This window comes from Polypterus senegalus, chromosome 13 (assembly GCF_016835505.1).
Source record: "Polypterus senegalus isolate Bchr_013 chromosome 13, ASM1683550v1, whole genome shotgun sequence".
NCBI lineage: Eukaryota > Metazoa > Chordata > Cladistia > Polypteriformes > Polypteridae > Polypterus > Polypterus senegalus.
In genome coordinates this window covers 72,246,451-72,257,999 of record NC_053166.1, presented here as the reverse complement: position 1 = coordinate 72,257,999, position 11,549 = coordinate 72,246,451, and positions in this window count along the sequence as shown.

Here is an 11,549-nt window from a genome sequence, read left to right as displayed (position 1 = left end):
AAAAGATTCCAAATATTGTGTGAACGCTGGCCCCGACACAGACAGACGGACAACATATTTTGCACCCACACACTGTTTATTTACAATACTATTTACACAACTATAAAAGTCATGTGCACTCACGAACCCCAGTGCCTCTCGCACTGAATCCCCCAAAAGTCCAGGGCCCACAGTCTCTGTGCCTTCGCTCTGGCCGCCTCCTGTCCTCTCTCCAGCTCCGTCTTACTGCCTCCCGACTTCCACCGCTGACTGGAGGGAGGTGGCCCCTTTTATGGGGAGTCGGATGGGCTCCAGCTGCTTCCCGGCACTTAACGGTGGCCACACCCCTGTGTGGTGGAAGTGCCGTCTGCGCACCCGGAAGCTGTCCGTGTCTCCCCGGTCGTCTTCCCCCCGGCATTTCCTGGTGTGGCGGAAGTGCCGGGCTCCCGGAATAATTAGGCCCTGGGGCACCGCCTGGCGGTGGCCACGGGTCCCTACAGGGCTGGGCTTCCAAGCCCTGTACCCGAGGCCCCCTGCATAACCAGGACGGACGCCCCCACTCCGTCTGGAGGAGGCACACGCCCTCCTCTGGTCCTCCAAGCGCCCCGCCGGGCTCCATCCCGCCAAAGACCACACGGGTAAACCAGCATCGGGCGCCGCCTGGCGGTGACCACGGGCCCTACAGGGTAGGGCTTCCATGCCCTCGACCCGTGGCTCCCAACAGAACCAGGACGGACGCCCCCTCACGGTCTGGAGGAGGCACAAGCCCACAATTGTTTTTATAGAAGTTCTGAAATAAAAGTGAAACTAATGAAATAGCAACAATTCAAAGAATAAAAGATCTTAAAAAATGTGTATCCAGAAAAACAAAAACGGGGTTTGGCGAGCAAAGCGAGCAGGGGGCAAAGCCCCCAAATTATCTAAATTATCAAGACAAACATGGGAGACAATTACACTAACAAAAGAAAAAAGGAATCCATAACAGGAAATAAAATACTATTGATAAATATTACTTAAATACAGCAACAAAAACAGGAAAAATCCAATTCATAAAGATAAAAAACAAAACCTCAGGGAGAGACCCCAACAGACCATAACAGTGGGAGGAGAAACCCCTGGGAACCTAGTGGAAAACCAAAACAGACTCCATACAGACAATGACGGGGTGTAGCCAAGCATTTCCATACACCTTCTGGTGTAGCCTGGGCACATCATCATTGATGTTACCCGGGGTCATCGGGTGTTTCAGATCTTTCAAACATAATTCACCCCACCTGGGCAACCCAACCAGATTTGATCAAACACCAGTTTGTGTCCAGGTATTCTGCATACTCCATAGATCCCCCCTCTTAATCCAAAGCCATTGTGAAGGCTTACCTGCAGCTTCTCTGATGTTTCAGATGGCCTTACTTTTGTGCAGGCCTGCAAAACCACTACAGCCCACATCAATGGGCTCACACTGGGCACTTCTTCCGCTCAAAGTCCTCTTCTGTCCAATCTTCCCAGGGAGCAGTCAATTCTAGCAGGACCACTTGTTTTGTTGACTCAGACCACATGACCAAATCTGGCCTGAGGGCGGTTATTGCGGCATTGCTTCGAAATTTTAGCTGGCTCCTTAGGTTCGACCTTCAGCTGCCAATCATGTGTTGATGCGAGCAGCCCACTTGAGGTGTTCTGTTGTAGCAATGAATGCTCCCTTGCCATAAAAAATGGGATTGCTTGTTTTGATAGGACTTGCTTCTTGCTTTTGTTGATCCCTGAGGAACTGAACTCTGTTACTGCCCTCAGCACCTGATCGTGTCCTTCTTCCAGGGCATTTAGAAGACAGCAACTCAAAATGTGCTCCAGAGATCCACTCTTCTGGCACAATGGGCATGTTAAAGTCTCTGTCAGATGCCGAGGTTTGATGTACTAGGAAGGACATCATATACCAATTGAATCAAGAACTTAATCTCTTAAAGCTCAGCCCTCCAGAAATCTGATGAAGTGACCATAAGACTCATCACTTACTCCCACCTGGTCCGTGCATCCTACTTTTGCATTCCCACCAACCTACTTGAGCGCTCATCTTTCACTTCTGGTCACACCTCTTCAGTTGACATCTCTCCTTACCTTGCGCTTTATCACAGTGTGGTTTTAGGATACTACCAAGCCCAGCTCAGTGTTCCCATCAGAGATTTGTACCATAGCCATGCTTGAGCCTGTATGATGGTCTGGTGGGCCTGCCATTTTCTCCCAATCCTGACTTCGATGCCTGCTGCAGAGATTTTGGCATCATTAGTATCTCTGTACAGCATCACCTCTCTTGCACAGGTTATCCTGAACTCCTCTGGCAGGCTGCTAAAAGGGATCTGATGTACTGTATGTTCTTATGTCCATACAATGCTATGCTGCTAAGGTCCCATGGTAGGCCCAGCCACCTGTGCAGGAAATAGATGATCTTCCTCTCCATGCCCTTAATTGTCATCACTGGGACCTTGTAGACCAGCAGGAGCCAGAGGATTTGTAGCAACATGTTGATAGATCCAAGCCTTGTATTCTCCTGGGAACCCTGACTTCTCCACTATTGTTAACCACACCACCAAATCTCTGCTGGTCGATTTTATAGCTGCTGTGTCCTTAATGTTGCAGTCAAAGACTTTACCCAGGCTCTTGTCTGGCTTCTCAGTGATGAATGGGATGAATGCATACCTTCTAATGAGAAATGGTACTGATCTGTGACTTTACCCTTCTTCAGGATCAAAAACCGTAATTTAGCTAGCTTAAAACTCATTCTTGCCCAGGTGATGAGATGTTCAAGGCCTTGCGGAATCTATAAGCATCCAGGAACCAATTTAGTTGTTAAAGACAAGTCATCAATAAAGGCTCTTATAGGTGGCTGTCTGACTCCTGACCTGGTCAACGGGCCTGTGAACCCTACTTCTGCTGACTTAAGAAGCATGTTCATTGCTAGTGAAAACAAGGACACTGAAATGGTACAGGGCCAGTGATAATCCCTTTTTCCACCATAAGCCATTCTGATGTTGTAGTACCACCTCTAGTCTATCCATTCATCCATTCTCTTCCGCTTATCTGAGGCCAGGTCGCAGGGGCAGCAGCTTAAGCAGAGAGGCACAGACTTCACTCTCCCCGGCCATTTCTTCCAGCTCCTCTGGGAGAATCCCAAGGCGTTTCCAGGCCAGCCGGGGGACATAGTCCCTCCAGCGTGTCCTGGGTCTTCCCCGGGTCCTCCTCCCAGTTGGACGTACCCAGAACACCTCACCAGGGATGCATCCTGATCAGATGCCTGAGCCACCTCATCTGACTCCTCTCGATGCAGAGGAGTAGCGGCTCTACTCTGAGCCCCTCCCGGATGACTGAGCTTCTCACCCTATCTTTACCACCTCTAGTACCACCTCTAATTCTCAGGCTAAAGCAGCTGCAATAGTCTCCGGATGAGGTGTTGAATGTTAACTGGGACATAATATGTGGTTAATGCTATCTCCACGAGCTTGAGTGGAATTGACACATACACATTTGTGAGGTCCAGTCACAAAACATTCAGGTCTCCCTGTCTTTCCTTGCTTCTCGAATCAGCTGAGTAACCACTCCCATGTGTTCTAAACACCCTAGCACCTCTGGGACACCACCCTTCTGCAATGATGTATTCATCAGGAGGATCTCTATTAGGCAACATGTAAACCATCCTGAGGAAAATCTTGCTTTATCCTGAACTCCTCCATTTCCACAGATTTCTCCTCCTTCAGTATCCAGACACCCTCAGCAAACCTTCATTGCTCGGCTACCTTTCCCCTCCTCTGAAGTGTCCTGATAATTATCGCTAGCCATGGCATGAGCCTGGGACAGCTCTTGTAGACAATGTATGGTACACCACTAAGGCCTGGCGCTGTGTTTGTTCTAGCAGATCTGACCACCTCCTTCACCTCCTTTAAGGACAGCTCCTTATTATTAAATTTGTGGACTGATTGAGGTGAGGATATCAGCCCTCTGCAGTGACCCAGCTTCTGTTCTCTCTTACTGTCGCAGTATTACTGAGGAACTTGTTCTCCTCCTCTGTAGAGCATGCTAGGTGACCACTTTGTTTCTGCCCAAGCAGTTTTTTAATAACAGATACGGTTTGCTATAAAGGCTGTGTGCTTACAATCCCTCTCCTTTCCTCTTCTCCTGTGCCACTCAGCTCACCTGATAGTCATGAGCTTTTTCTTCACAATCTTTCTGAGGTCTACTAATGCAGCCTTATCCTCCTCCCTTGTCTCTTTATACTGCCACTTAAGTGATATCAGCTCTTGTCTCAACTGGGTGATTCTTGCCTCCCGTCAGTTAGGACCCCTTTGATTCCTGGGTGGCTGCTGTTCCTTCAAGCCAAACCTATCAGAGCCTATGCTGACAATAATGGTGCTCATAGCCTGGAGTCTTTTATCCATGTCACCCTTGATCATGGCTTCAAGGATTGCATCCACGTCCTTCATTGTACTGGAGCCACTACTTCTCCTTGCTGGCAGCCGGCCACTTTGCCTGATGATGTTCTGATTGAATACTTGGAGGAGCTGCCCGTGGTCTGTGGAGGTTCTGGGTACTGTGGGGTGACACCTGACCTGGCTCCTCCTCCATCTCAACCAGGTACTGTACCAAGTACTTCACCTGTGCGTTGCTCCACTTGTAGCCTCTTCAAACATCCCATCTTGACTTGATGAATTTGCAGGCCACACAGGTTCTTGCAGACTCTGCCATATATGCAGACTGCACTCATAGTCATTATGCCGTTAGCTTGGGTCATTGCATGTGTATCCATCCGGGTTGGGAAGAAATTGAATCCAAGGTGCTGGATCTTTAAAGACTTGCATTCTCTTTAAGGACTGCTTATTCCTTAGCACTATATAACCCTGTAATGGAAAAGAGGCATGAGAAAATGGATGTATGGACTGACCTAATGAAAATATAATTATAAAGCATTTCAGTAGATTTTTTTTTCTTTTATGATTGGGATTCTTCTAAGTGACTTTCTTTTGATCTGTTCTTCACAATTGTGCTCTAAGGATGATCTCTTCATTCACAAAACCTCTCTTGTGATCTGCACAATTTATGTAATTTCTATTCAAAACTCACCCCATTAAGATACTGGTTTCTTAGTCAAGGCCTGGGAATAATTCAAGCTGGAATAGAAGCATTCAGGGATGTTGGCCTGTTATAGCAAATGGAAGGTTAGCTCTATTTACTTCTTAACTGTTCATTTGCTCCTGCACATCCTTGTGAGAGCTAGACCACTAATTTATCCCAAAGTGAATTCACGTCCACAAGTACTGAAAAGACCTCAGACTAGAAAATGACTGTGCAAACGTGTGATTGCATAAAGGGGGTGAAAATGATTTGCAGAAAACTAAACAAAGCAAAAAAATGATAAATGTTTCTTGCTAGCATTCAAATGTCCATTTTGGCTCACTTCCGAAAATACATTTTTAATGTTGTCGAGTTCTATATAAGTATAAAAAAGCACAGACTAGTAATTGTTTTCATTAGTTTTGAGGATTAAGAATAGACTGTGTATACCTTACCTGATTTGCATCCTGTTACTTCCTGCTAATCTGCTTATTTTACATTTGAAAAGTACAAGTGAAACAGATGTAAATTACTGTATTCTGAGAATACCATATTGGGTAAACAGTCATGGAGGCCTGCCAGTTGGCTCAATTGATAAAGATGAGGGAACTCAATACCAGCAAAATATGTGTAACTGCCCAAAGTTAAGCAAAATTCTAAAAGATCTCTTTCGGGATAGTAGTTGTAAGAATAGGTACCCCATTTGGGATAGTTGGGATTTTGCTGCCCAAAACAGAAGCTACTCATGATGATAGGTTTAAAGGTTTATATGGTCATGGCTGTCATATGCACAGATTACAGTGAAATTCTTACTTGCGTGTGCTAATCAACATTCATCACGTCAAAACTCTCTGGTACCATAATTCAAGAGAAGAACTACTTTACCTCTAAGTGTCTCTCTTTAATAGATATGAAAGTCACTTTGCAATTGATGCCTTGATATCCAGGAAGTAATAATTAACAACTAGTCAAAAATGTTCTTCCAGGACATCAGTTGATACAAGAATAATTTCCCCTAGGAATAAATGGGGCTGTATTGAAGGTATTGCTTAGTGGCACCCTTCATGATAATACACAGTGAATCAGGACGTTGGACCACTGCAGATATCCGGTCAGAGATAAGAAACACAATAAGACTCCACAGATAAACAGTTTATTTGGTTTCCACCTTGTTCACATTATATGAAAATAGCAAAGGAATCTCTTTCACTTTTATATAAATGTTACATCAAGTTTGTGTGTGGTTTTCATTTATATTTATGTTCACTGCAAAGGATAAAAACCCTAGACACATTAATGTCCAGCTCACTGTATTGGGAAAAAGCATTCTGGCTTGTCACCTTGTAAGTGGTAGAAAAATAAGAAACGACTTCCAGAACAGACCAAGTGAGGCTGCACATTCTTTTCTTTTTTTTTTTTTTTTTGTTTATGAAATTGGGACACCAGCCTTCTTAACAAAAGCCCTGCTGACTAATGCAGAAAACAGGCAATCTGGAAAGTAATGAGAAATGATACTATGGCCTGATGAACTTTAGACTAGATATTATAATTTAATTGACACAAGATGACAAAATTGGAAGCAGGCTACAAAACACACCAAAAAGTCATGTATAAATGGTGCATATGCACAAAAATGTTTCATACACCCGTTTCCATGCTAATGCCGAGATGTATAAAAACTAAACTTGGCATAATGTCACGCACATTTTCACGGCAGCCTCAGACCATGCCTTCTCTTTGATTTGTTCTTCCTCTCCTCCATTACCCCAAATGCTTTCTGAAATGTGCAAAGATGCCCCTTTGCAAACTTTATCCTACAGGAATTACCAAATTTTGTTCACTTTTGATTCAGACCCCTTTGCTCCTACTTTGCTGAGTAGAATTTCTAGATCAGTACCCTTTTTTGTAGTAGTTTGATTTGATAGAAAATCACCCATTTCATTTCCTTCCATGCCTTAATGTCCTGAAACCCATGTAAAACATACACATGCTCTTAAATTCTGTATTCTAAATAATGCCTAATTAATCTCCAACATTAAATTATTTCTTCTGGTAAAATATCTTGACTTAATACTCGTTAGTCCTGATAATGACCCAGCACATAGTAATACTCTGTCTAGCTGGACTTCTTCAACTGACTGTAAACTACAATAATAACTATTATTTAAGCAGAAAGCACTAAAAGGTGATAGATAGCTTTATCTTTAATTTGACATTAAAATCTGGAATAAAAACAGCAGCTCCAGTATTATTATTCTTTCAAACCATTGGCATATATATATATACAATAAGCCATAATAATTCTTGTTGCTATATTGATTAACTACTACTGTATATCATAGGCAGAAAACCTCCTTCTAGTTGATGAAATAACCAAGAAGGTATCTCAGATCTCATTGTTGGACACGAAAAAATGTTTAACACACCCATCATTGTTTGAACTCATCCATCTAAAACTGTAAACACTTTTCTTGTGATGCTCCAAAATGTTCTCCATTGCCCTTGTAACAGTACTATTTATTGTAATACTTTACCAAAAAGACATAAATAGTTGAAGTTTCCACAAATGTAAGAATAATTGTCCTGCCGCCACTTGTAAAGATGAAATTAGAGATGATTTTACAGCACCACAACAAATCCTTAAAGCTAGTGTCTATAACATTACAAAACATTATCTGCCTTCTCCCAGTACGTGGATTGTAACACCCGGTGAAATAGGACTATTGAACTACTGTATGCAAACGTTAAAGACACATACACAGCGCCACCCTGCTGCCTGTGCTTGGGAAAGCAGATCATAGCTTGGTTCTGATCCAGCCTCACTACAAACCAAGAGTGAGGGAGCTACCTACAACCACATGCTCATTCAGGAAGCGGTCTCCTGAGGCAGAGCAGGCTCTGAGAGACTGCTTTGGAACTATGGACTGGGATATCCTGCAGGGATCATGTAGTGAGAACATTGAGGAGGTTGCTGACTGCACTACTGACTATATCAACTTTTGTATGGACATTGTAGTTCCAGTAAGAACAGTACAATGCTATGCTAACAACAAGCCATGGATTACAAGTGACATCAAGGGCCTTTTGAACCAGAAGAAAAGGGCTTTTAAAGGTGGTTATCAGCATGAGCTCAAGCGCATGTAGAAGGAACTCCGAGTCCAGCTTGGGGTGGTGAAGGAGCAGTACAGGAGAAAGCTGGAGCAGAAGTTGCAGAATAACAGCATGAAGGAAGTGTGAGATGGGATGAAGATCATCACTGGCTGCAGCTTGAAGCGGGGTGCCACCATCAAGAGAGACGTGGAGAAAGCAAACCAGATGAACAACTTCTTTAACAGGTTTGACCACCCTACCCACTCTCACCTCAGAGTACTGCACCCTCCACCCATCCTTCTGCTGATATCAGCATAGGAGAGAGTTTTCCCCCACCCACAATTACAGCAGCCCAGGTAAGCAGAGAGCTGAGGAAAATTTGTGCCAGCAAAGCAGCGGGTCTAGATGGAGTATCGCCACAACTGATGAAGGCCTTTGCGTTGGAGCTGGGGAGTCCTCTACAGCACATCTTCAGCCTGAGCCTGGAACAGGGGAGAGTCCCAAGGCTTTGGAAAATATCTTGCATCACCCCAGTCCCAAAGGTATCACATCCTAGTGAGCTGAACGACTTCCGGCCTGTCACTCTGACGTCACATGTGATGAAGACCATGGAGCGGCTGCTGCTTCACCATCTGAGGCCACATGTCCGCCATGCTCTTGACCCTGTGCAGTTCGCATACCAGGAGAAGGTGGGAGCGGAGGATGCCATCATCTATATGCTACACCGATCCTTCTCCCACTTGGACAGAGGCAGTGGTGTTGTAAGAATTATGTTTCTGGACTTCTCTAGCACCTTCAACACCATCCAACCTCTGCTACTTAGGGACGAGGTGACAGAGATGGGAGTAGATTCATACCTGGTGGTATGGATCGTGGACTATCTTACAGACAGACCTCAGTATGTGCGTCTCGGGAACTGCAGGTCTGACATTGTGGTCAGCAGCACAGGAACACCGCAGGGGACTGTACTTTCTCTGGTCCTGTTCAGCCTATATACATCAGACTTCCAATACAACTCGGAGTCCTGCCACGTGCAAAAGTTCATTGATGACTCTGCTATTGTAGGGTGCATCAGGAGTGGGCAGGAGGAGGAGTATAGGAACCTAATCAAGGACTTTGTTAAATGGTGTGACTCCAACCACCTACAACTGAACACCAGTAAAACCAAAGAGCTGGTGGTGGATTTTAGGAGGCCCAGGCCCCCCGTGGACCCCGTGATCATCAGAGGTGACTGTCCAGAGGGTGCAGACCTATAAATATCTAGGAGTGCAGATGGATGATAAATTGGACTGGACTGCCAATATTGATGCTCTGTGCAAGAGAGGACAGACCCGACTGTACTTCCTAAGAAGGCTGGCGTCTTTCAACATCTGCAAAAAAATGCTGCAGATGTTCTTTCAGACGGTTGTGGTGAGTGCCCTCTTCTACACGGTGGTGTGCTGGGGAGGCAGCATAAAGAAGAGGGACACCTCACGCCTGGACAAACTGGTGAGGAAGGCAGGCTCTATTGTAGGCATGGAGCTGGACAGTTTGACATCCGTGGTGCTGAGCAGGCTCCTGTCAATCATGGAGAATCCACTGCATCCACTGAACAATATCATCTCCAGACATCATCCAGTATCATTTCTGCTGTCACTGTTCTGCTCCTGCTCGTTCCTCCCCCACACTATGCGACTCTTCAGTTCCACCCAGGGGGGGGTAAACTTTAACATTATACAGCTTACAAGTTATTGTCTGTTATACCTGCATTTTTATCACTCTTTAATTTAATATTGTTTTTTATCATTATGCTGCTGCTGGAGTATGTGAATTTCCCCTTGGGATTAATAAAGTATCTATCTATCTATCTATCTATCTATCTATCTATCTATCTATCTATCTATCTATCTATCTATCTATCTATCTATCTATCTATCTATCTATCTATCTATCTATCTATCTATCTATCTATCTATCTATTACCTCCAAACATTTTAATATTAAATTTTATGCAGAACCAAAAGCTACTAATCCATAATTTAAACAAAACTATATAAATATTTAATAAAGAACTTCTAATAGCTCCCCATTCATATTCACTCAAGCATCTAAGTAAGTTTAGAATCTCCTTACACCTGTCAACAGTTTTAGTTATGTTAAACATGGCAGCTTTAAAGGTCTTCGCAGGAAGTGTAGTCATTTAGGTCGGAACCAGAAGTGACATCTTTCTTGGGGTTGGAACCGGAAGTGACACCTTTCTTAGTGCCAGAACAGGAAGTGACGTCTTTCTTGGGGCCAGAACTGGAAGTGATGTCATCAAGGCTGAGTCAGGCAGAATTTCCCGTATTTGGTCTGCAGAAATAACAGTGGAAGGTTTACTTCAGCTTCCGCCTAAGTGCATGTGTGTGATATACTGATACATACAGTATAAATATTGTAAAGGCCAGCCCTGACACAGACAGGCATAGGACACAAGTTCAAAGCACACAGAACTTTTATTTCTTTTTCTTTTCCCTTGTGGGAAACGTCTTCCCCGTCTCCCACACACACAGCAACACAGTCCCAAACAGAAGCACAATAATCAAACAATTATTTTCCTTTTCCTTCTCCTTTTTCTTCTCCAGTCCCCCTGGCAAGCTTTGTCTCCCCCTTCCCGACTCTGGCTCCCGGAGTATATATGTAAAATTTTATACATGTATAAAAACTAATAACAAAAGACACATCCATTTTGTGGTTTTGCTTTGGATGGAGAAGTGAGAGATCTCAATACAGTAGTTTAAAAGTTTAAGATATGCTGAATACACAGGTCTCACTGTCACTGTGATTGCCCACGTGAGCATTGAAGTCTCCCAGCAGAACGAGGGAGTCCCCAGAAAGTACACCCTTCTAGCAACCAATCCCCCATATCTAGCCGGAACCTCTTGACCTTGTGCACTAACTCAGGCTCCTTCCCCTTCAGAGAGGTGACATTCCATGTCCCAAGAGCCAGTTTCTGTAGCTGAGGATCAGACCGCCAAGGTCCGCGCCATCGGCCACCACCCAACTCAAATTGCACCCGACCTCCTTGGCCCCTCCCACAGGTGGTGAGCCCATGAGAAGGAGGACCCACGTTACCTCTTCGGGCTGTGCCCGGCCGAGCCCCATGGGTGCAGGCCCGCCACCAGGCGCTCGCCATCGAGCCCCACCTCCAAGCCTGGCTCCAGAGGGGGGCCCCGGTGACCCGCGTCCAGGCAAGAGAAAACGTTGTCCAGAGTTTTTGCTCATCATTGGAGGTTTATTGAACCGCTCTTTGTCTCATCCCTCACCTAGGACCAGTTTGCCTTGGGTGGCCACCTTCGGCAGAACTTCAACCACGTCCCGAGGGAATTGGGGCACAATGAGTCTGAATGGGCCATGTTCCGTGC